Source organism: Chiloscyllium plagiosum, unplaced genomic scaffold (assembly GCF_037043375.1).
Source record: "Chiloscyllium plagiosum isolate Xiang-an unplaced genomic scaffold, Cpla_swu_hap1 HiC_scaffold_31, whole genome shotgun sequence".
NCBI classification, from domain to species: Eukaryota; Metazoa; Chordata; class Chondrichthyes; order Orectolobiformes; family Hemiscylliidae; genus Chiloscyllium; species Chiloscyllium plagiosum.
Genome location: NW_028270169.1, coordinates 24202734 through 24229042, shown reverse-complemented (window position 1 = coordinate 24229042; position 26309 = coordinate 24202734). Strand labels below are relative to the sequence as shown.

General features: G+C 40.4%; 1 protein-coding gene across 3 annotated transcripts in view; it reads right to left on the bottom strand.

Annotated features, from left to right (window-relative positions):
- The window catches only part of sez6b (seizure related 6 homolog b), a 973463-nt gene that overhangs the window by 450191 nt on the left and 496963 nt on the right, over positions 1 to 26309 (bottom strand). The gene's annotated exons all lie outside the window — the stretch shown is intronic.

Sequence of the window (26309 nt, the reverse complement as noted above, 5' to 3'; positions counted from 1 at the left end):
TGCCTCCTTCATTATTATTGATTCTGTCAATTCAACCTCCCTCCTCAATGATGGTATCAGCAGTGCCTTCCCCCAAGGTGCCTCCCAACATCTATCTTCAGGCTTCAAGCTTCCTTGTGTAGTGTGATGAGGACAACTGACTGCATCAACGGGATTTGCTTTCACAATTGATAGTAGCTCTCTCAACACTGATCATTGATAACTTACAGACCTGTCTCTTCTAAAAGCACAACACTATGCTGCAGGTCTGAAATAAAAGCAGAAAATGCTGCAAAACGTCAACAGGTCTGTTAGAAATCTGTGGAGAGAAGAACAGAGTTAATGCTTTGAGACTAATATGAATCCTCTTCAGAACAAGGATTATCTGAAGAAAAGGAGAAGAGTAATATTTGACACAACTTTCTCTTTCCAGGTTCTGCCAGACTTGCTGAGACTTCTCTTTATTTTAGCCTGGATCCGTAGCAGCAGTCTTATCTTGGAATCAAAAGGTTGTTGGCTCAGAATCAACTCTGGACACTTGAGCACAAATATTAAGCAATCATTGCCGTGCACTACAGAGGGAGTGCTACAAGGTCTTTTGCACAAAACATGAAACCAATGTCTCATCTGACCAGGCTTCTGGCAAACAATCAATCACACTATTAGGTTGGCAGCACATTTAAAGCTATCCTTCTGGCTTTCTCTATAGCAACATGTCATGACATAATGGAATTGAGAATGTTTTCAAATTCAAAGCAAACTGAAATCAAAGTGGCATTGTATATAGACAACAGCTCCCCACTGCTACAGGGTGGCTCAAAGAGTGCTTTGTTTGATAGCTCTGCCTACGCATTTAAGTCCCTTTGTGGCTGATCTCAACCTTTGTGATTTGGCACCTCTCACAAAGGGACTGCGTGACTGTGTGGTCCAGGGCAGCTAAATGGAGCACTGAAAAAGCTGCATTGCAGGCACAGCAGAACCACGTGCAGCTTGCAAAGTGCCAGATGGCTGCCCCAGCTATAAGCTAGGAATGGAGAGTGAAAAAGAAACATGTCAATGTTGAAATGCAGAAACAACAATAGAAAATGCTGGATGAACAAAGCAAGTCTGCCAGCATCTGGAAAGGGAAATGTCATGTTGATATTTTGGGTGCCTCGTCCGAATTTATAGCTTAGCTCACTTATTGTTAATAGGATGTAAAATGATAAGTCAAGAAGCCCAAATACAGACTCATAGGCACAGCAATTATAGGATTAATATACCTTTAAAAATGTTGGAATGAGATTAAATATGCTGGAAGATAAAAACAAATAAAATTGAAGTGAGGTAATGTCTGAGAAGAATGAAGGAACTGATAAGGTAGTGAAAGGAGCATTCTCCCTGTGTCTGCATGGGTTTCCTTTGGATCTCTGGTTTCCTCCCACAGTCCAAAGGTGTGCAGGTCAGGTGAATTGGCTATGCTAAACAGCCCATAGTGTTAGGTACATTACTCAGAGGGAAATGGATCTGGGTGGGTTACTCTTTGAAGGGTCGGTGTGGACTAGTTGGGCTGAAGGGTCTGTTTCCACATTGTAGGGAATCTAATCTAATCAAAGCTACAGTCTAAATCAAGATTGTTTAAGTTAAAACTATTTGAAACTAAGTTTTTTTAGCACTAGATTCCCATGTTGTGTTATTAAAGTTGCTTAATTCGATTTTTTGCACAGTTCACCTTTTCGAAGGTAGGAAATAACTTCAAAATTATCGGAAGTAAGCAGGACATAAAATGCAAAAACAAATAATGGACGAACACGAAGGAGAAGTGAGAAGTAGATGGGAGAGTGGGAGAGATCATTACAATCAGCATCGTTCACATTCGTGTTCCAACCATAGAGTGGTAAAGACAATGAGAACTTGCGGTTTCTGAAGTAAACACCGAGTTCGCAGTGAATACTAGTAGTGAGGGCGGCACGGTGGCTCAGTGGTTAGCACTGCTGCTTCTCAGCACCAGGGACCCAGGTTCGATTCCTGCCTTGGGTGACTGTCTGTGTGGAGTTTGCACGTTCTCCCTGTGTCTGCGTGGGTTTCCTCTGGGTGCTCCGGTTTCCTCCCAAAATCCAAAGATGTGCAGCTCAGGTGAATTGGCCATGCTAAATTGCCCATAGTGTTAAGTGCATTAGTTAAGGGTAAATATAGTGTTGGGGAATGGGTCTAGGTGGGTTACTCTTCGGAGGGTCGGTGTGCACTTGTTGGCCCGAAGGGCCTGATTCCATACTGTAGGAAAAAAGCCAAAAATTAAATAGTGACTGGGAGCAAGAAGGGGTAGGGATGGGGGGTAAGGTTCATAGCCATAACACAGCAGCAGCACTCGATATCAGAAGGCTGTCGACAACCAATGTAACACGAGAAACAGCAGCACAAAATCGTAGTAATGCATTTTGGGAATTATCTTTCACAGGAGAGAGGAAACCCAGTCCACCCTCTCAATTAGATGCAACTGATCCTTGACACTAGTTCCTGATGAACGGGAGAGCAACCTGCTCCTAATCAATACTTGTTCCTTAACCATAAAATCAGACCATTCTGCCATCACCGCATGACTGCGGGATCTTGGCATGTACAAAGCAGGCATTGGGTTTCCTGCATTAGGACACTTCAGAAAGAAATCATTGGCTGGAAGGGTCTGGAGGGTTCGCGATTTCATTCTAGTGATTTCATGAAAGGATGCGGGCGAAAACAAGTCTTTCTTTTCGAATTGACTGTAAGAATCGCCCTTGGAGATATGCTGAAGGATATTGACAAAGCCGTCACCCAGCCTGCATCTCACCTTGTCAGATGAGAAAACCTTAAGTTCTGTTGAAAGGAGTGCACGGATGTCCATGTTTCACATGAGCGGACTGCCGCAGGTCACGGACCGTTGTTGTGCCTTTGATACAGTGACCAGAAGGACAGCCCAAAACTAGGGAGACGCAAGACAACAGGAAGATATAGTGGAAATTCTGTGTGCGAGTCTTTCTTCAACCCAATGATCAATTATTGTGACCTACTCATGTTACTTCACACAAGCAGAGCTTATTCCATGTCTGTGAGATGACAACTCAACTGGAACCATCTTGCCCTAAGCCACCAGCGGTTGAAAAAGGGAAAAGAAAATCAAGCAGCTATGCATCTCTTCTCAGCACCAGCAAGCACAGGCTGTAACCATAGCAACTCTCGCCTATTAAGTGCCGTGGAGATTCCTATGGCATCAGGACCACGAGCAAGATAAAACATGTTGGCTCTGCACAGCTGACACAAAATAATTTGAGACAAGCCTCCAGGGGAAGGCTCACAGCGATGCTTTTTGTGTGCGAGAGCTGTACCCTGCTTTCTGGCAGCCTTTAAGGTCAAATGTGAAAGCTTAAATTTGCACGTCACTCCATGTAGTCCTGCGCTGCTGGAAGATGGGAGCAGTGTACTAGCTGTAATCATCTTCCTGACAGCAGGTTTAAAAAATATAAGTTAGAAATACGGGTATGTTACACCTTAGGAAATGACAGGAACCAGGCAAGACTCAGAAATTAGATTTTCTTTTAACCTTTCACAGAAATTACCATTATTTACCAAACTATAGCCAACATTCAAAGCTACCATTTAAGAAAATAACCATTGCTTTCCTTGATCTATATTAATGGGTATTCAGGGTGCCATCTCCTGATGCAGGCCAAGCTAAATGTAACTCCAGACACAGCGCACTTTTAACTGCTTTGACTCTGAAGTAGAAAGCTGTTCTGTTGTAGTGAATGCTACTGAAATGTTAAAATACCACAAAACCTGAAAGTATTGTGAATTGCAAAGTGATTAGAAGGAGACAACAGTGTTTTGGAAATGTCACTGGACTAGTAATTCAGAGGTCTCAACTAACGTTCAGTAGATGTGAGTTCAAAATGTTAGCCTCGGTAAAGGAGCCCATGTTATCTCTGGACTGTTGTAAAACTGTCTTGCAGGGAAGAAAATCTGCTGTCCTGATGCAGTCTAGACTACATTTGACTCCAGACACAGTGCACTCAATTTTTAAGTGCTTTAACTCTTAACTATCAAGTGGCTCAGTTGTAGCAAGTGGTACTGAAATGTCAAATCAGAATAAATCTGGGGGTGGAATTCATCAACCATTGAGCTAGGCAATGGAAAGTACCCAGCCTGGATGGCCACACACTGACCTCCTTACTAACATCAGAGCATGGTGAAAGCTGTCTGTTTAACTACTCAAGGAAGAGACTGACAACCATTCTCTGAATGACACCATCAAGTCACGTCCGAGATCCTGTCATCACCATCCCTAGGACTCATCGCCTTGTCCTGTCTTACCAGCAGGAAACTTGTCAAAGGTTGTGATACGATGGCATTCTTAGTGAGAGAGTAGCACTGGGAGTCTTCAATATTGACTCTGGACCCTGTAAGGCTTTATGGCAAAATATTAGATGTAGGCAAGGAAACCTCCTGTTGACGAATCAATGAGGACCACAGGCAGCACGTACATGAGAACATCACCACTTGCAAGTTCTTCTCTAAGACATACAAACACTCTGACTTTGAATGACATCAGCATTGGTTCACTGTTGCTGGGTTAAAATCCTGAAACTCTCTTTCCAAAGGTTTTTTAAAAATCTATTCATTAGTGGGATGTGGGAATCACTGGCTCGGCCAGCATTTACTGCCTGTCCCTAGTTGCCCTTGAGAAGGTGGTGGTGAGCTGCCTTCCTGAACTGCTGCAGTCCACCTGCTGTGGGTTGACCCACAATGCCATTAGGGAAGGAATTCCAGGATTTTGACCAGCATCAGCGAAGGAATGATGATATATTTCCAAGTCAGGATGGTGAGTGGTTTGGAGGGGAAATTGAAGGTGGTGGTGTTCCCATGTTTCTGCTGCATTTGTCCTTCTAGATGGAAGTAATCGTGGGTTTGGAAGGTGCTGTCTGAGGATCTTTGGTGAATTTATGCAGCGCAAGTTATGGATAGTACACACTGCTACTACTGAACCTCCGTGGTGGAGGGAGTGGATGCTTGTGGATTTATTGCCAATCAAATGGGCTGCTTTGTCCTGGATGGTGTCAAGCTTCTTGAGTGTTGTTGGGCCTGCATTCACCCAGGCAAGTGGGGAATATTCCATCACACTCCTGACTTGTGCTTTGCACATGATGTGCAGGCTTTGTGGAGTCAGGAGGTGAAATACTCGCCACAGGATTCCTAGCTTCTGACCTGCTCTTGTAGCCACTGTGTTTATGTGGTGAGTCTAGTTGAGTTTCTGGTCAATGATAACTCCCAGGATGTTGACAGTGGGGGATTCAGTGACGGCAACACCACTCAATATCAAGGGGTAGTGGTTAGATTTACTCTTTTTCATGATGGTTATAGCCTGGCATTTGTGTGGCATGAACGTGACTTGCCACTTGTCAGCCCAAGCCTGGATATTGTCCAGATCTTGCTGCATTTGAACATGGACTGCTTCACTATCTGATGAGTCGTGAATGGTGCTAAACATAGTGCAATCATTGGTGAACATCCCCACTTCTGACCTTACGATTGAGGAAAGGTCATTGATGAAGCAGCTGAAGATGGTTGGGCCTAGGACACTACCCTGAGAAATTCCTGCAGAGATGTCCTGGAACTAAAATGACTGACCTCCAACAATCACATCCATTTTCTTATGTATCAGGTATGACTCTAGTCACCAGAGAGTTTGACCCCAGATTCCCGCTGATTCCAGTTTGTTAGGGGTTCCTTGATGCGACACTTGGTCGACTGCAGCCTTGATGTCTCGTGCAGGCATTCTCATCTCATCTCTGGAATTCAGCTTTTTTGTCCATGTTTGAACCAAGGCTGTAATGAGGTCTGGAGTTGGCTGGTGCTGGTGGAACCTAAACTGAGCTTCACTGAGCAGGTTATTGCTAAGCAGGTGCTGCTTGATAGCACTATTGATGACACCTTCCATCACTTTTCTGATGCTCGCGAGTAGACTGATGGGGCGGTAATTGGCCAGGTTGGACTTGCTTTTTGTGTACAAGACATACTTGGGCAAATTTCCACACTGTCAGGTAGATATTAGTGTTCTAACTGTACTTGGCTAAAGGGACGGTAAGTTCTGGAGCACAATTGCCAGAATGTTGTCAGGGTCCATAGCCTTTACTGTATCCAGTGTCTCCAACCATTTCTTGATTTCACATGGCATGACTCAAATTGAGACTGGTATCTGTGATGCTGGGGACCACTGGAGGAGGCCAAGATGCATCACCCACTAGCACTTCTGGCTGAAGATTGCTGCAAAAGCTTCAGCCTTATCTTTCACATTGATGTGCTGGGCTCTTCCATCATTGAGCATGGGGATATTTGTAGAGCCACCTCACGCAGTGAGTTGTTTCATTGTTACTACCATTCATAACTGGATGCTGGCAGGACTGCAGGGCTTACATCTGATCCTTTAGATTGCTCGGATCAATTGTTGCTTTTGCCATTGGTATGCAAGTAGTCCTGTTTGGTAGCTTCACCAGGTTGACACCTCAACTTCAGCTACACCTGGTGCTGCTTCTGGCACGCCTTCCTGTACTCTCCATTAAAGCAGGGTTGAAAAGTGTGGTGCTGGAAAAGCTGGAATGCCTGAAATGCCGACTTTCCTGCTCCTCGGATGCTGGCTGACCTGCAATGCTTTTCCAGCGTCACGCTTTTTAAATCTCCAGCATCTACGGTTCTCACTTTCTCCAAGTGGCTACAAGTTCAGAACAATGCTTGTTATGCCTTTCTTACTGCCCTTTTTGGATGCTTTCTTGTCAGCAAAGCCATATTGAACAATGCAACTCGGTTAGTTGGGTACAAGGCTAATTGTTTGTTGACTAGCATTTCCTAAGTTAATTTCCACTGGTTTGCACACCAGTGCAATACTTGTTGAATTGATACTGCTGAATCAAATAGGACAATGTATATTGAAATATAACAGTTAAACGCAGCAAATTGATCAAAGTCAGAAAGGTAACAACAGCAGGACAAGAATATATCTTTATGTGTGCAAACCAGTGGAAATTAACTTAGGAAATGCTAGTCAACAAACAATTAGCCTTGTACCCAACTAACCGAGTTGCATTGTTCAATATGGCTTTGCTGTCAAGAAAGCTTCCAAAAAGGGCAGTAAGAAAGGCAATAGCAAAGGGCAGCAGGAAAGAAGATCTAGGAAAGTAAGTTACTCCATCTACATCTACAAAATGATGAAGAATCGCCCTGTCACTGGTATCTCCTCCAAGGTGCTGAGCATCAATCTAATGATCCCCATGACCTTGGAGGAGGGAGGGGGGTGGGCAAGTTGGGGAGGGGTGGGGTTTGGTTGAACTCACCCAAAAACATAACAAGTGGAAAGGATCACAGAATTTTAAACACAAATGGCATTTAGCACAGCTCCTGCTACTGAAATATTTTGCAAGCTTTAAAATGTCACACTGTTAACCGGTTCCCCATGAAATGAGCCACATCCCAGGATAGTCATCAATGTATCCCCCAGTTAACAGCACTCATTTTGCAAGCCTCTAAAAAGACCGTAGACATCAACTTGGGACTTATGAGCACAAGGACAATAATGAATATATATATATCAAAAAATGTTGAATATAATTACTCAAATTTACTATTCCCAAATATAACCAGAAAATAATTTTTTAAAAAGTCATTTTTCAAGAGTTTAAAATCAGGTTTCCTTTGATGGTGGACTGACCTAGTATTAATCCAACTGGGCCAGCTTGCCATTCTTAAATGCACAAAGGTGCTTTTTTTAAAGTCTTCTTATTTCAAAAATGTTTTAAACACTGCCTGATTGCTTAATTTGCGGCAAATTTTATGTCCTGGTATACAATCTGGGGGGAGTGGGGGTTGGAGGAGGGATGATTCCTCTTGTAGCTAGGACTAAAGACGGAAAGTGCTGGAGACATTCAGCAGGTCTGTGGAGAGAGAAACAAGAGTTAACATTCTGTGTCCAATGAACTCATAAAACTGGCAGTCAGTCCTTAAAAGTCAGGGATCACCCATTAAGACAGAGGTAAGTTGAGACTGTTTCTCTCAGAGGGTCATAAATCTTTGAAACACTCTTCTTTAAAAGACAGTGGAAGTAGAGTCTTGGAATATTAAAAAGCAGATTACTGGGGTCAGGCAGGAATATGGAACTGAGGTTACAATCATATTTACCATGATCTTAATGAATACAGGAGCAGGTTTCAGGGACCCAGCTGCTGTCTTAATCCTAATTTGTATCTTCATACAACACAGCATCAAAGTGAAAAATGATGCACATCACCACTTTGTTCATCTGGAAAACCATGCGTCATTTTATTTGCATTGATAACTATATTTAGCAAAAATATGAATATGGTGGGTCCTTGTCATCAGATTGCAATAAAAACAAATATCATTTGCTAGGGGATTAAAACATTAGCTTCTCCCGATTTTTCCTCACATTATGTTCTTCTATAGGTTTTCATGTTAAAACAACAATTTGAATTTTTTCCAATTTAGAATTATGGGGTCAACTTAACTTTGCCTGTTTATATCATACTTTATTTGAAAGGCACCAACAGGAAAAGAAAATTCCTCAGACTTTTGCCCAAGTGACTTCCTTGCCATTCGATATTTGGAGTTTAAATATGCAAACAAACAAATTTTGAATAGGTAACTGAGATGTCATACACGTAAATTAAGATCCATCACTCACTATTATCAGACATTGCATTTTATTCTCCCAACTGAATAGTGTATGTACAAGTTAATTTACATTTCTTCACAAAGAGAATCCCAGTCTGCAGGACTTGGCCTGTTTCCCACACAAACTGATACAGTCATACGGTGTGCTCACTCTTGAAATTATACTTATGTATCAGATTTTTTTTTAAACAGACAGGATTTCTGGAATGCATCTTTAGACATTCCAAATGCTGGATTAAAGTCCTACACATCCACAGAAGGGAACTGCCCTTTACCTTTTTATTTAGCTGCTTTGTGTCATCCCTGTTTCGTCCTGGAGAATGAATTATTCTTAACATCACTTGAAAAGATCAGTAGATACACTCGGTCTCTGTTTTTCATTTTATTCAGTGCTGATTTCACATGGGTGCATTAATAGATTCAGGAATCCAATTTGCTGATCAACGTATAATCGCAGCTCTAATCACAGCTAGTCAAAAGAAAAAGTTAAAAATCACACAACACCAGGTTATAGTCCAATAGGTTTAGTTGGAAGCACACTAGCTTTCGGAGCGACGCTCCTTCATCAGGTGATTGTGGAGGGCTCGATCGTAACACAGAATTTATAGCAAAAATTTGCAGTGTGATATAACTGAAATTATACATTTCAGTTACATCACACTGCAAATTTTTGCTATAAATTCTGTGTTACGATCGAGCCCTCCACAATCACCTGATGAAGGAGCGTCGCTCCGAAAGCTAGTGTGCTTCCAATTAAACCTGTTGGACTATAACCTGGCGTTGTGTGATTTTTAACTTTGTACACCCCAGTCCAACACCGGCATCTCCGAATCTAGTCAAAAGAAAGTTACTCTGGTGAAATGTTGCTTCTGCTCTGTTTTGCACCAAACTATCGCATCACTGGGCCAAACGTCTTCCATTTTAATTATTTTGCTGGGATCCCAGCATTTCCTCAGATCCAATGCTGCAGGATGGACTTAGGAAGATACAGAAAAATTACACACAAAAGTGAAGGCAAATTTATCCAAAATCTACATGACAATATACTTTCAGTCATCGCCATCTGTAACCTGGGAAAGTTGTGAAAGTGGACATGCAGGTAGGGAAGCTGAAGATTTGCAGATTTCAATTGAGAGCCAAGATTCCCTCTTGCTATTTCCATCTGGATTAGCTCTCCCAGCATTCCCGATCTGGCCAGCAACATTGCAGTGTTAGATATGCACTACTCCACTGCAAGTTTTACGGAATTGGGCTAACTTTTTCAAAACACGTGATTCATTGTACTTCAGAGGTTCATAAATCATAGTCTGAATGAGCAAATCTCTTGAGAGGTGAATTGTAAAGGTCCTCTTTATATCCCCAGTGCTTGTCTATGTACACATACCCACCCAATGACCCTTCACGTCCCCAGCAATGCCTGGCTTGAGAACTCAGACAACCACTACTCTGTGGAAACACCAGAGCCATGGGAGAAATGTTCCTTGATTGGCAGCTCTGGCTGTCTGGTCTCTGCTATCACAGGCAAACTATTCCTTTAGAGATACAGCACTTTTTTCTCTAAAACAACTGTTGGAATAGGAATCCCTGTTGCAGCCCATAGCAAGGTCTTGACCAGAGTTGAGTTGTCAGGTTTGAATTTAATCAATTAACTGAGATAATTCATACATCCTGCTGCATCTCCATGACTGATGTGAAGTGCTTCAAGTGAAGTGGGTGGCATAGTGTGATATCACCAGACAAGTAATCTGGAACCCCAGGTAATATCGTAAAGTTGTAGATTCGAATTGCATACCAGCATATGGTGAAACTAGAATCAAATAAAAATCTAGAACAAAAAGCTACTCAAATGTGGACCGTACAACCAATGTTGACTTTGTAAAAGTCCATCTAATTTACTGATGCCCTCTAGGGAAGTAATCATAGCTTTCCTTACCTGGTTTGACTCCAGCCCCACACCGATGTGGTTACACTTAACTACGCTCAAGGCAATTAAGGATGGGCAATAATTGTTGGCATAGCCAACAATACCCACTTTATCAATAGTAAAAATAATTACATTTATTAATCATTAAGGTGGAAGGCAGAGGGCGATGGTGGAGGGTTGCTTTTCAGACTGGAGGCCTGTGACCAGTGATGTGCCACAAGGACCGGTGCTGGGTCCACAGCTTTTTGTCATTTGTATAGGAGGTCTAGTTAGTAAGTTTGTAGATGATATTGAAATTGGAGATGTAGTGGATAGCGAAGAAGGTTACCTCAGTTAACAATGGGATCTTGATCAGATGGGCTAATGGGTGAAGAGTGCAGATGGAGTTTAATTTAGATAAATGAGAGGTGCTGCATTTTGGAAAAGCAAATCTTAGCAGGACTTGAACACTTAATGGTAAAGTCCTAGGGAGTGTTGCTGAACAAAGAAACCTTGGAGTGCAGGTTCATAGCCCCTTGAAACATGAGTCACAGGTAGACAGGATAGTGAAGTTGGCATTTGGGTATGCTTTCATTTACTGGACAGAGCATGCATATAGGAGTTGGAAGGTCATGTTGCGGCTGTACAGGACATTGGTTAGGCCACGTTTGGAACAATTTGTGCAATTCTTGTCTCCCTCCTATTGGAAGGATGTTGTGAAACTTGAAAGGGTTCAGAAAAGATTTACAAGGATGTTGCCAGGATTGGAGGATTTGAGCTATGGGGAGAGGCTGAATAGGCTGGGGCTGTTTTCCCCGGAGTGTGAGAGACTGAGGTGTGATCTTATAGAGGTCTATAAAATCATGAGGGGCATAGATAGGGTAAGTAGACAAGGTCTTTTCCCTGGGGTGGGGGAGTCCAGAACTAGAGCACATAGGTTTAGGGTGAGAAGGAAAAGATATAAAAGGAACCGAAGAGGTAGCATTTTCACACAGAGGGTGGTGCATGTATGGAATGAGCTGCGAGAGGAAGTGCTGGAGGCTGGTACAATTACAATATTTGTTGTGGACTAAGGCAGATCACTCAAAACATTCTTAAGTAGGCAGCCCAGATCGTAACATTGCAATTTGTTTCAGTAAGTGTACAGTGAAAATTACCCAGAGTAAGTTAGCTAGGTTGACTGCAGACAAAGATTTATTCACATAATTGCAGAATGAAACACAAAGAACAGAATATAGAATACCCACAGAACATGATTATGCTGTTCTGAAAATTATGTGCAACAGTCCCAATAAACAAACCCTGTAAACACAGTAAAAATGAAAGAGAGGGTTACAGGTCAAAGTTAGAAGAGCAGAAGGAGAGAGAGTCTAGCAACCTGTTTCCACACAACTCCACAGTTGAACTGACTAACAACGAGAATTCAGCTTCCAGGACTGACCACACCCCTTTCATTATACAGATTACTTCTAAAACATAAAAGCTTTGACCTAAAGTCTCATTTGTTTACGTATAAACAAAACTGCCTCCCAATATCCTTTTCATCTCTGTACAAAATCAGTCATTTTGAAGCCCGGACTGTTTCATGAGCTCTCTGAAAAAAACCAAGGACACAGTATCCTTGAGAAAAGGAACAGCTTTTAGAAAGAAGGACCAGCTTTGTGACACATTTAAAAGGCATCTGGATGGGTATGCGAATAGGAAGGGTTTGGAGGGATATGGGCCAAATGCTGGTAAATGGGACTAGATTAATCTAGAATATCTGGTCGACTTGGTCTGAATGATCTTTTTCCATGCTGTACATCTCTATGATTCTGTCGAAATGAGAAGCTATTATACAAGGGAGGAGGATTTAAAAATTTGAAACAAACATTCAGGTCTGTAGCAAATATTGGTTACCATCACACAACAGATTAAATAATTGATTGCAAAGTAATTTCTAAATAGTTTTCTCCAAGAGTGCCAACCCACCTGACAACTTTGGACTTGATAAATCACAGTTACCTGAATGTACAAATTTTTAGGTAGGAATAAAAGTTGGGACAATGATTTGTTATTCACGTGCACAAGGAAAACAACAGGAAGTTGAAAATAGGTGACACAAAAATCGAAAAGGAAAACTAGCTGCTCGGATTTAAGATTGAAGGAGGAAAGGCCAATGGGAATCTAGGTGAAAAATGTCTCTAAACGTCTGCCTTGTTCTTTCTATCAAAATTAGAAACATGGATCTACAGTACAGACAAAGGCACTCTGACAAATCAAGTCTGCAACAGACAAAAAACAAGCACCTAACTATTGTAATATTCTAAAATTGTTCTTTAAACAATTAAATGAAAAGTACATTATTCCATTTGACACCAGCAACAAACTAAAAAGGAAGATGATTAAGCAAGGTTGGCCCGAATGAAATTATTTCAAAAAGTTGCCAACAATTTCCAAGTACACTCTGACAATGGAGAAAGTTCTTTGTCGCTGACACAAACAGAAAATTACCCCCAGGTTCTTCTTGAAGGATAAAGGCACATTGAATTGAAAAACATTTTATTTAATAAATATGAAGCACACTGTTCTTTCTGAATTTCATGTTCAATCCACAGTGCTTTCAATAAGTTGATAATGCGCTTTATCTGTGACAAACATTCATTGTAATTTGTCTCAATTGCTTACTATATTTTTTCTTTACTGTGACACTCTCCAATTACACAGTTTGAAATAGCAGCTTAGTTGTTGAACAATTTGCCTGCAAATATGATCTCTACTCCAAACCCTTCAGGCTCTGTTTTACAACACTGATTCCCACACCAAGAACATTCCAAACTCCTGTATTCCTTATTCAAATTGGTTAATAGGAAAACTATTTGTTGAATTCAAACTGTACGATCTCAGCAAAGTCCTATCATTACCTCACTCAAGTGCATCTGCATCATGCTTTACACTTTCATCTGTTGTTTCATCAAAATGCGCTTTTGGAAATTACGATACAAATTGTGGGAATGATTAGTTGGTAGCAGTCAAGAACTAGGAGTAATCCTGTAAATCTCTTGTGATTTTGCTCACATCGTTCCATCACCACTCCAAACATCTCGTCAATCTGATTTTTATCAATCATTCATGAGAGGTGGGCATTTCTGGCTAAGCCAGCATTTATTGTTCATTACTAATTGTCTTTGAGAAGATGGTGGTGAGCTGTCTACTTGAACTGCAGCAATCCACTTAGTGGATCCACAATGCTGGTGGGCAGAGGGAGGGGGTGAATTTTCAGGATTTTGACCCTGCGATAATGAAAGAACATCAATAAACAGTAGCTTTGTCCTGGATGATACCAAATGTCTTGAATATTGCTGGAGCTTCATTCATCGAGGCAAGTGAGGAGTGTTCCATCACAATCCTGATTTGTGCCTGGTGGACTGGCTTTTGTGAGTTAGGAGATGAATTATTTTCAGTGGATTCCAAGCTTCGGACCTGATCTTATAGAGAGTCCAGTTCAGCATCTGGTCAATACTAACCGACAGAATGTTGATCATGGGGGAATTCAGTGATGGTAATGCCACCGAATGCCAAAGGCGATGGTTAAGTTGAAGTTGGTGATGGTTGACACTTGCATGGTACTAATGTTACCTGTCAGCCCAAGTCTGGATATTGCCTAGGTCTTGCTGCACTTGGTCATGAATTGCTTCAGCATGTGATGCGCTGAAGATTGTGTAATTATCAGCAAACATCCCCACTTCTCCCCTTGCGACGAAGGGAAGAAATGAAAATCTCAAGACCCGTCCATTAATGCCGCTTTCCAATGAGGAAGCAGGCTTGAGTTGAGCAGAAAGGGAGTGATCTTCATTGTTTCCACTGGCTCTTCTTTCCTGCAGTGCAACCCAACCAAAATCAAGCAAACTTATTCTATTGAGAAAACCAAAGGTGAATGTCAGGCGAAACTGGGATTTAAACTTCAGTCTCCCAGTTGGCAGCAACACAGTGAGTGAGCTGCTTGAAAGGGCCTTTTACAGTCAATGGTTTGGATTGGGATTGCTTACTCTGTACTAACAGGTCATTTACAGAAGCTGAAAGATTCTCATCTTATGACGGTTTCAGGGCCCCATGACATTTGTGAAAAGGTGCCTTTTTTTTCCCCATCAGTCTGCAGATTATAGATTGTGATTCATAGTTGTTCTGCTTGTACTGTTTGTTATTCCATAAACTTTAACTAATTGCAGTTAGCTATTTTGTGCTCTTCTTAGTCTCCATCATATACTCCTGCCTAAATCTAGTCTCAATTAAATCCACATAATAAGCACAATAACATTTAAAGTCAAACAATTAGAATTCCTGAAATGTTACTGTGCTTATTATTTCAGTTTAATTGAAGCCAGATTGACATGTTATATCAGCAGGCAGACAGGATACTGCAGATACTGTAACCTTTATAATTAAAAGCAACCTAATTTTCAGCACTACATAATGGCCTTGGCAAACTCCTGTTAAAGGGCTGCTGAATAAATGATAGTTTCTGTAATTATTTGTATTCCATGTATAAAGTTGGCATCAGTACAATGTATACCTGATCAGTGGTGTCAGAACAGCTCAGGATAGAATTTACAAAGGTTTGGGGATTTTACTTATCCTGACACTGAACAGGTACATTTGTCACAATGGCGTAAATCAACGGCAATTGGAATGCAAAACTGTATTGGCAAATCCATGGGGTCTGCATCAGCAGAAATCCAGATCAAACGATCCTGGTTAGACCACACTAAGCTTTCTGTCGACCAGTGGTCATTGGTACACAATGGGACCTCATCAAACTGCTGAGGTGAATCTGAAGCGCTACATACAACTAATTCTAAGGATCTGAGATTTCTTCAGCTTTGAAAAGAAGTGATTTACAGGATTAAACATATGATACACAAAACCACGCATACTTTGAAAAAGAGATCAGAGCCACTGCCTTGAACCAATCTAACAGAATTGCTCAAAGGTTAATAGGTTCACACAGGAAAAGTCATATATAGGTCTTCATACAAGTGCTTTGAGTACAGCATTGGATGGCAATCTTTGATTAATTTAAGACACAATTGGATACCCCGATGTAGGGGCACAGGCAGCGACAGGCAGGAACTCTCCAAATAGATGAGTGAAAAAATAGATCGATAGATTTTCTCCAGCTACATCTTGTGATTCTAACTGTTTCTCAGTCAGAATACAGAGTTGGCCTGGAACCAGAAATAGTTTTCAAATTGAAAAGGTACTGTTTACAAGGTAATAGTTTGCGTATTCAACTAAGTAGGAGGGCGGGAGGAAGGAGGAGGAGGTGGATTCAATAGTGTTGCTTGAAAGGCACATGGAGATGTATGTCTAATAAATAATAATTACAATTTACATTACAATAAAGACTAAGTTTGTTGCATACATACTAATGGCAATATACCCCCGCTGGACAACCAATGTGTAAACACTATGTCATACAGGAATTAAACTGTCATATAGAAATATGATTCAATATCATTGAAATCCAAGCATTTGAGGACTATGATTTGCTCAAGAGGCATATTTTGAATTACTGCAGAATTGATGCATAGGACAAAACTGTTAACATCACTGTTAGACCTGCTAAAATGGCACCCACTTCATAATAAAGGGGAAATTTTGAAGGTACAATTGGTTGAAATTAGGAAAAATCTAATAAATAACAATTGATCTTCTTTCTCCAACAATGTGTAATACAATTAGTGTCCTGAGGTGCAAATCAAAAAATGATTGCATTAGGGTAGAGACAATTTAATGGAGATGCAGCACATCATGTTAGAGCAGATTTGCTTGACTCCCAATGACTGACAGCAACACTGACAAAAAGTGACACTTCTGTTTAACCATGTTTCTTTAGAAAGTGCTGTTGTGGGTTAGAATATTCTTTCTTCACTAAAAAGTCATTCAAATAAATTTGAACAGATTGCCCGCATCAAAGCTTACATGAATAAAATTCTTGAAAAAATTCAGTGCTATACTCCATTAAAGCGCCAATACACAGCAGCCCAGTAATTACAGCACGGAACAAGCAATGCAGAGATCATGAGTTCAAATTCTACCATGACAAGTTCTGAAATTGAATTCAATAAATCTACTAATTTGTGGGCTGGCACCAGATAAAGTGACCATGAAATCTGCTTGTGAGTCATAAAATCTCAACTGATTCACCAATGTCCTTCAAACATGTCATCCCTATCCATCTCATCATACCCTGTGTAGTTGCTTCAAGAGCATTCAAAGAAAAAATAATACAAATGTGGACTGCTGAGGGTTGATATTGTTAATTTCTGATCTCAGGAAAGAAACAAGTTTCAGCAGGCCACTGATGAAGATATTGTTCTGCTCCTACGTGTAGAACTGTGTGGTGCAGGGAGACAGTTAAGAAAAGAGACACACTAACTTTAAAGAGGGTTCTGTTTCCAAAGATTGTTAATTTAGAGAAGTCAGCCAGAATTACCTCTCTTGATCATCTGTGATGGCAAGTAGGTGCATTTGGATGACGTTTAAGACTGGAATTTGAATAGTCTCTAATTTCACTCCCTCTGCACTGAATAGATGGCTGAGACAGAATGCTGAGGATCTAATAGGACGAATAGTCATATCACAATAACATGTAATTGCACCTCAAGCACTTCAGAAGGAAGAAGGGGGACAATTATTTTAAATATTCGTAATGTTGCAATTTTTAAATATATTTTAAAAATGTTACAAAGTGCCAGAGACAAGTCACTAATTCTGTGTTCCCACCCACACTTGACTGCAACACCGTTTGGAAAGTTAAAACCAATTGTAGCCCTACTTTTAACACTGCGGGGTGACTAATGTAAAAACTGCTTTTGAACAGAAAAGATCTACTTAAATATCCTACATTATGTCCCTTACTTAACTCTTCTGCAACATGTTACTGCAGTGTACAGCTGGCATTATCTGCAGCTTACTGACTATAAAGCATTAACAGCAAAGGTATCAAATCACTTGCATAAATTTGTCTTCAACATGACAGGCAGCACATCTATCCATAAGCTAGTCAAATGGAAGCTCCACTCCATTCACACCTTCGACATCAGTTGTGATCTGTTTGCTTTAATTATTCTTGGTGACCTTGCTCTTGGCAAGCTACCTGCCCAGAATCGCCACATTTATTCAGCTCATCATTGGAGTGGGATTTGCACATCTTAAATCATTTTTAAAATCTGAAAGCCTTCTTTGTAACACACCTCTTCAACCATTTCTGCATTGGTTGATTCCATATAAGAACACAGTTAAATGTTCAGAAGTGCAGATTTAATCGATTTGAAAAGGTTTATTAAGCTCTTGATTGTGGATTCTTTGGAAGGTCATTTATAATGCAATTTGGAAATTAGCTAGCTATCTCCCGCTTGTCACTTTTATAATCAAGATTCTGGAATCAATCATCTATTCACAGCTTCACAGCTGTGGCCACAGGATTGAGTGATAGTGCTGACTGATGTATTCCACTTCATTGTGAACTCAGGTTTGTGACTGCAATTTTCTCAACATCAATCTCCCAGTTTCAATTCTGCCATGCCAGTAAACCGGCAGTGGTAAGAGGACACTCAGAAATGTCTGCAGGACCGCTACCCATTCCAACTTCCAGGCGGATCTCAGTTTCGGCAACCAGGATTCCCTGTGGAAACAGGCGTATTCATTCAAATATTCAAATCAAGGTTCAGTGTCAGCATTATGATCCTATCCTACCAGCAATATGCCCCAGTCCCCTCATTGATCATGAACGCACAGATGCCCAGATAGCTATGAACAGTGACATATATTAAACCTGTAGTCAGCCTATTACAGTCTGACAGACATGGCAGTGCAATTACTTCACCTGTCCCCTACCTGATCTGTGCACCAGTGCCTATTACTTTCCACTGTTGTTCTTTCCAAGTCATCAGCTAGTGTTCATTTTTATCCCACCTTGTTTTCTCAAGATGTTGAAGTTGCGATCACTGCAGGATTTCTACCTCCAGAAACACCTTACTTCAGATCCTAAAACTATTCACTTGCTTCCCTGCCTTTTGTAGCTGACAATATTATTAACACAGAGTATTAGCATCGAGCAACCACTATTACTTGATTTTTGCTGTACTCCATCTTCTTTTCAGTTTGTGACTTTGCAACAAAATCATCCCACATCAGTAGGAGGAGAAAAAGAAACATTATTTGTAAAGGGTGAAGAGTCAGATTATTTCAATCTACTTTGAGTAGCTACACATGTCAAAGAAACACAAAAATATATTAACATTATAATGAAACAGAAGAACATTTAGCCAACCTTAATATGTTATCATTTTTCTCAGTGTATTTGCACATTTATACTTCTTAATACCACAAAAAGTAACAATGATTCTGTTTTGTACAATGTTTGCAACCTTAATTACCTTCCTGTAGGGTAGAATCCACAACAGTTCAATATATTCTACATGACTTTAAATCTTTACACAGGTTTGCCACGATCTCAAGATCTTTGTATTTTATCTTACTGATAAAACTTCAAACTATATTGCTTTATTGTGGATTTATCCATTGGAGGGGATGCCATTAATTGTCCTGCAAAGCTGTACTACAAATCTCTCTTTGTGGTAGAGCAACAAACTGAATTGCATTTCGAACCAAGGTGTATCTTCCACGGCCAAGCAACATGGGACCCAATATGCCACTTTTAGTCCATTTCCCCACTTAGATAGGTCTGAAAGTAGGACACTTGAACTAGAGAAGCATCTATGACATTGAATAAATTGAATAAAAAGAAATGGAATTCAAAATGTCAAAAAAAATTCAAAGTAATGGAGAATAAACTATCATTTAATAAGGATAGGTCCAGAATAGATATCAGGCAACCCATACCTAAGGGATTAAGCTCAAAATACACAGCATGTACAGTATGAAACGGTCATTCATCCAACAAGTTTATACACCATACAAGCCCCCAATACTTTAACTGAACCCAAGAACTATTCCTCCCACTGTCACATGTTTCATCTAATGTCCACTAAATGCAAATATGCTATTTGTCTCAACTTCTTAGGATAGCAAATTCCACATTCTCTCTGAGCCAGAAAATGAAAACCTCCTGAATAACCTTTTTGATTCTAGTGTTCTCTGCAAATGAAAACATTTGTCGACCGTTAGCTCATTGGGAAGTGTAGCAATAGCCTTGCATGATCAGTCAGTCAACTGAAAGAATCGATGGCATAACCATGGACTTCTTTGTTGTGCTAGTTGTTTTTGAGAAATATAGGAGTCCTTGTGGCACCGTGACAGGAGAGGTCAGGACTTAGAGTCATAGAAATGTATGAAAGAGACCCTTCAGTCCAACTCGTCCATGCCAATCAGATATCCCAAGCTAACTAGTCCCACTTGACACATATTCCTCTAAACCCTTCAGATTCATAAACCCTTCCAGACGCATTTTAAGTGTTGTAATTGTACCAGCCTCCACCAGTTACTCTGGCAACTCATTCCACACACGCAGTACCCTCTGTGTGAAAAAGTTGACCCTTAGGTCCCTTTTTAATATTTCCTTTCTCACCATAAACCTATGCTCTCCAGTTCTGGACTCCCCCACTCCAGGGAAACTATTTTGTCTATTTACCCTATCCATACCCCTCATGATTTTATAAACCTCTATAAGATCACCCCTCAGCCTCCGACGGTCCAGGGAAAACAGCCCCAGCCTATTCAGTCTCTCCCTATAGCTCAAATCCTCCAACCCTGGCAACATCCTTGTAAATCTTTTCTGAACCCTTTCAAGTTTCACAATATCCTTCCAATGGGAAGGAGACAAGAATTGCACGCAATATTCCAAAAGTGGCCTAACCATTGTCCTGTACAGCTGCAACATGACCTCCCAACTCCTATACTCAATAATCTGACCAATAAAGGAAAGCATATCAAATGCCTCCTTCACTATCCTATCTACCTGCGACTCTACTTCAAAGGAGCTGCACTCCAAGGTCTCTTTGTTCAGCAACATTCCCCAGGACCTTACCGTTAATTGTATAGGTCCTGCTCTGATTTGCTTTTCCAAAATGCAGTACCTTGCATTTGTCTAAATTAAACTCATTCTACCACTCCTCATCCCATTGGCCCATCTGATCAAGATCCCATTGTTAACTGAGGTAACCTTCTTTGCTGTCTACTACACCTCCAGTTTTGGTCTCATCTACAAAGTTACTAACTATGCTTCCTATGTTCACATCCAAACCATTTATATAAATGACGAAAAGCAGTGGACCCAGCACCGATCCTTGTGGCACTCCACTGGTCACAGGCCTCCAGTCTGAAAAATAACCCTCCACCACCACCCTCTGTCTTCTACCTTTCAGTCAGTTCTGTATCCAGATGGCTGATTCTCCCTGTATTCCATGAGATCTAACCTTGCTAACCAGTCTCCCATGGGGAACCTTGTCAAACGCCTTACTGAAGTCCATATAGATCACTTCCATCGCTCTGCCCTAATCAATCCTCTTTGTTACTTCTTCAAACGACCCAATCAAGGTCGTGAGATATGATTTCCCATGCACAAAGCCATGTTGACTATCCCTAAACAGAACTTGCCTTTCCAAATACATGTACAACCTGTCCCTCTGGATTCCCTCCAACAATTTGCCCACCACCAAAGTCAGGCTCACTGGCCTCTAGTTCCCTGGCTTGACCTTTCTTAATAGATGACCATGGAAGAAGAGCTCACGGCACAGTTCATGGGGAATCTTTCCACCACCTCCCACTATTCCCCAACAGGAAGTATAGTATGTACTGAAATGCCAAACATTGTTAAGAATTATAAAAGCTTTCATTGAGTACCAACACCTAATTAAGTCTTCAGAAATTTGAAATAACAAAAACAAACAATTGGAATCTCAATCCACAGAAAAGACTATTTTGGATTTACCCAAATAGGAAGCTGTATTAAGCATTAACCTTAATCCCTTTTCTTGAATATAGACTACGCCAGGAAGCTCAGTGCAAAATCGTATGTGTAGACTTCACTTTTTCCACAGCGCAAGAGATAAAATATAGATACCAGCATGTGCTCAAAATGAAATAATACCATACAGTAAACCTTTATAACTATGAAAAGTAATGAAATGTTAATGAGTTAGAATGCTCACTATACATATTACTTAAAAAGATTATAGATGCTGATATATAGACAGAGCCTTCAAGCAGTTTGGTGGAGAGTGTTTCCAAGTTTAGTTCATAGGGATTGTGGCACTAAGAACTTTATATCACTATTGGTGATGCCAATACTTTCATTTGGCGAGATCACTTTTATCGCTGGCAGCTCTGGGAATTAAATAAAGCAGTACTGATGCCTTTGAATACACCAAGAGCCACTGAGAGATGGCTTTCACTCATACCATAGCAGGCAGCAGCAGTTCTGAGCTGGATTCTGTCCTCACTCCTGGTCAATAGGTAAATTATCTGGCAGGAGGCTTGTACCCAGTCACAGTCTAGACTGTAAAGGTCAGCAATGCAAGCTTACTATGCAGTCCTGAACACACCTTCACAAGTCAGAATGGGAACTGCAAAGTATACATTTGTGCATCTTCTGCTGCAAATGCCTGTGGTTCAAGACCACTTTTTAAAATTTTATTGTTCTAGTACTGTTGAGTCCACATCACAGTTTAAGCAGTATCTGTGATCTCCTGCTCATGTTTGTAAGAGGATGGCCCCACAAGATTCCCCTTTTAATTTTTCTTCCTTCTCCGTCTGGCAGGCTGAGGACTCACAGAACTGAGAATGACAGACAAGCACCATCTGGAACCCCACTGGCGCACACAGAGATCCAGTATGCTGCACTTCCTGTGGCTAATTAGGAAGAGTTTAATTAATCCATGTGTTGCATAAAGTAATTCTTCTGAAAAGTTAATGTCGAAGTTGCCTTCATCCCAGCCTGAGTGATGATGTCACACAGACCTAGTGTAGAGGATGAGGCAGGCTTGCACAAGGTCTTGATGGAGATGGATTTGCTATCTCTGGCTCCTGATAATCGTAATTATGCCTAGCTGGCTATTCTGAATTGTACCTATTGTTATCATGTAATAAATTATATTTTATTATGCAAGACAAAATGCCTCTTCTTGTTAAGATTTTTCAGTGTTTCAGTGTTCGATTCTCTACCATTAGGCGAAAGTGGGTACTGCAGATGCTGGAGATTAGAGTCTAGATTAGAGTGGTGCTGAAAAAGTACAGCAGGTCAGGCAGCGGCCGAGGAGCAGGAAAATCGACATTTCGGGCAAAGGTCTGCTGCCTGACCTGCTGTGCTTTTTCCAGCACCACTCTAACCTTGACTCTATTCTCTACCATTGTCAATTCAATAGTCCATCAGACTCAGCAAAGAAAAGAGGATTAGAACTGCATATTATCCCGGTCACAAGCCATTAATGGTTTGTACGCAGAGCCCAATACACCATGGTGATCAGCAGTGGACATTATAGCTGAAATAGCAGAAGGGAACAATGCTGGAGAGAATCTATTTCACTGAAGATAAGAAAAATTGAAGAAACACGTGTTTGCTACTTTATGAACATTACTGTTTTAAGAAGAAACAGTCAGCAAATGAAACAGGAAACAGCAACAAGACAAAAACACCACTCCAGACAAGAAAAACCTACATCCCAGAGTAACAGAGTACCATCACTGTGGGCTAGGAAAAGCGTAAAAGCTAGCCAAATTGGGAAGAGAGAGAGAAGGAAGCTCTGGGGGCGCAAAGTTACAGGATCCTGTGGACAAAAGGGGAATAGCTTAACAATAAATGTGCAATATCGCAGGCTGGGAAGGGAAAACTGTAAACAGGTACTTCCCCATCACAGGTAAGCTCCATGAGGAGTGGCTATGGTAAGACAGAGCAACAGTCAGAAAATTCATTTATACTGAGATCACAGTATTGGAGAAGTGGTACCATTTAGTTAAGGGGAAAATAGACAGAACTAAAACATTTGAGAGAAAGAGGACAAAAGAAGAAAGTTATATGAATTTTAAGACATTTAGAATATTGTAATATTCAAGGATTTAAACTGTGATTTAGATAGGAAGATTTATTTAGGCTGCAGCCAGAGAATTTTGTCTTAAAACATTGTGCAAGGGAACATGCATGATGTTTTGAACCATGATTCCAACTCACCTGGGAAGAAGCAGGAAACTTCCATTTTTCTGCAGAAGGCAAATAAATCTCCAAAAGGTATGACCCCCTCCCCCCCACCCACCCACCCCAGCAAGTCACAGAAATACTGTGAAGGAATTGCTTCCTTTAATTGTGTTTCTTTAGTCCCAGTGGTGTCTGCTCGTTCACTTTCGACCAGATCAATGAGGCTAATTTTGTTCACCTTTCTGTACAAAGGTCAACTTCTACATCATGTCTCTTCTGGCTAAAAACTGTGGTGAAAACAGCATGGGCTCTGCTGCTGCTCTCATATACATGGTGGCCACAAACTGTCTTTGTTCCCTGTGTCCATGAGATTCACAATGTTTGTATCGGATGTTTCAGCCAGTTTGAAAAGATCTTCTATGTAGGGAGAGAGTCTAGTTGCACAGTATAGTTATTCAGCTTAATTTGAAATGTTACAGAAGTAACAGCAGTGTTGTTATCTAATTGAATTTCAAGCTTTATCAGAAGGATTTCATAAAGTCATTAATACAGAATTTAAGAAGGTTTGTGAGCAAAATAAACTATTATTAGCATTGGCACAATTTTTAAGAATCTGAAAATACTCAAGATAACTAACAACATTGATTTAATGCAAAACGCCAAGCTTGCATTGAGCAGATTACAGATAATCTTAAGATTTTTGAAAAATAACATTAACGTAATAAGAGAAAAGTAAACACATGAATAAGTAAGAATTCCAAAAAGATTTAATGTCAAAGATGGGCTAAACAGAACAGAAGATTGGATATTTTAGAGAAAACAGTTCTCAAGATACAGAATTGCTTCAAATTTAAACATCAAATCTGAAGCTAAAGTAGTTAATATGTTAATGCTTTCAGAAGGTCTATCGCAGATGACTTTATTAATCAAAATATCAAAAATATACTGACAAAGTTTTAAAAACCTTTGAGAATTACTTCAATCTGTGATTAAAAAATTCTTGAAAAGACACGATTTAACAGGAGGGTTCAATTTTAATTGATGATCTATTTAAAGACCTGTACAGCTGTGACTTATGAATTCTGTTTTCAAAACTCAAAAGAGATAGTTTTTTTTGGTAGAATTATTCATTAATCTTTAACAGATTTGTTACAGTCAAAAGGGAACTTAACTTTGAAGAAAGCTATTCAATATTTGCAGGAAGCAGAAATCAGAAAGATTCACAGGGAGATACTGAAATAAAAAGAACAACTCTACATTGGAAGAACAACTGAACCTATTCACTTCATAATGTTCAGATTGTCTAACAAGGCAAATATGAAGCCAGAGAGTTGACAAAACAAAAGCTATTAAGGATCAATATCAGCACTGTGAAACAACAAAACTCCACAGACACGGGCAGTGACAAGCTATATTGAAAGAATATAAAACTTGCAGAAAATGTGTAAAAGTAGGACAATTTCAGTGCATCAATAAAGTCAATTATTTTTTCAAATTCATTCACAGTATGTGGGTGTCACTGATTAGGTCAGTAATTGATGCCCTTTGCTATATGCCTGGAGGAGTCACGTGTAGGTCAGACCAGGTAAGAACATTTTCTGAAGGACATTACTGGATCAGATGGGTTTTTACTGACAATCAACAACAGCTCTATGGTCATCATTAGAGAGTCATCTGCCTTGGTCAGACTTGAACCTGGGTCCCAGGACATTATCTGTGTCTATTGTCTAGCAACAATACCACTAGGTCAGTACCTCCCCTTACTAATATAAACTAGTTGATGTGGCAGCACACTCTCCTTTAAGAAACATTTCTGTATTAGGCGACAAACGATTAGAAAAAATATTTTGAGACATTCTTAGAGGAAATTAGTCATTCAACCAAAATTAGTGATTTATCTGACTCACCATTAAAAGATTTATGTCAGCGAACATCTTGTTAATTTTTAGCTTGGTATAGGAATAAGCGTTAGTACCTATCTTACAGAATAATATTAAAAAACTGAAATTGCAGCCTTCAAAGATGAAGAAGGCAGAACAATTCTCAGGGTTAAGGCATGCCACACATAACACTGTAACACAATAAGTGTAAGAAAATTGATTCATGATCAACATCCCTCACTTTTTGGTCTGCATTCATGTCTTGGTTTTAGCATCCTTGTAGAAGCAGAAGTTTAACCAGTTCTCTGAGAATAAATAGCTCCAGAACAAATTGTCACTCAACCAGTCAAGGAATAGCATGTAGACGATTTCACTGCGCTCCCAGACCCATTGAAGAAGCAGAAAAAAAAATCATCGAGGTTACCGATGTTAGAAGACAATTGTTTCATATTTTCAACTGGTTACGAATTTCATTTTCACTCTACATTCAATGTGCCCCAGAAAGATTATGTAGTGATTATAATGATGTCAGGCAGGTGGGTGACCTCAGAGAATAGGAGTTTCCTGACTGGGGCTGTTACTGTGGTTCAATCAGGGAGCCCTGGCTTGCAGCTAAGAACAGGAGTACCAAATATTCTGCTCAATCGGAGAGCTGGCTCTGAGGGAGGTGGGTCAGTGTCAAGGACTGTCCATGTCTAGCTAAAGGGTGACCAGCCGCTGT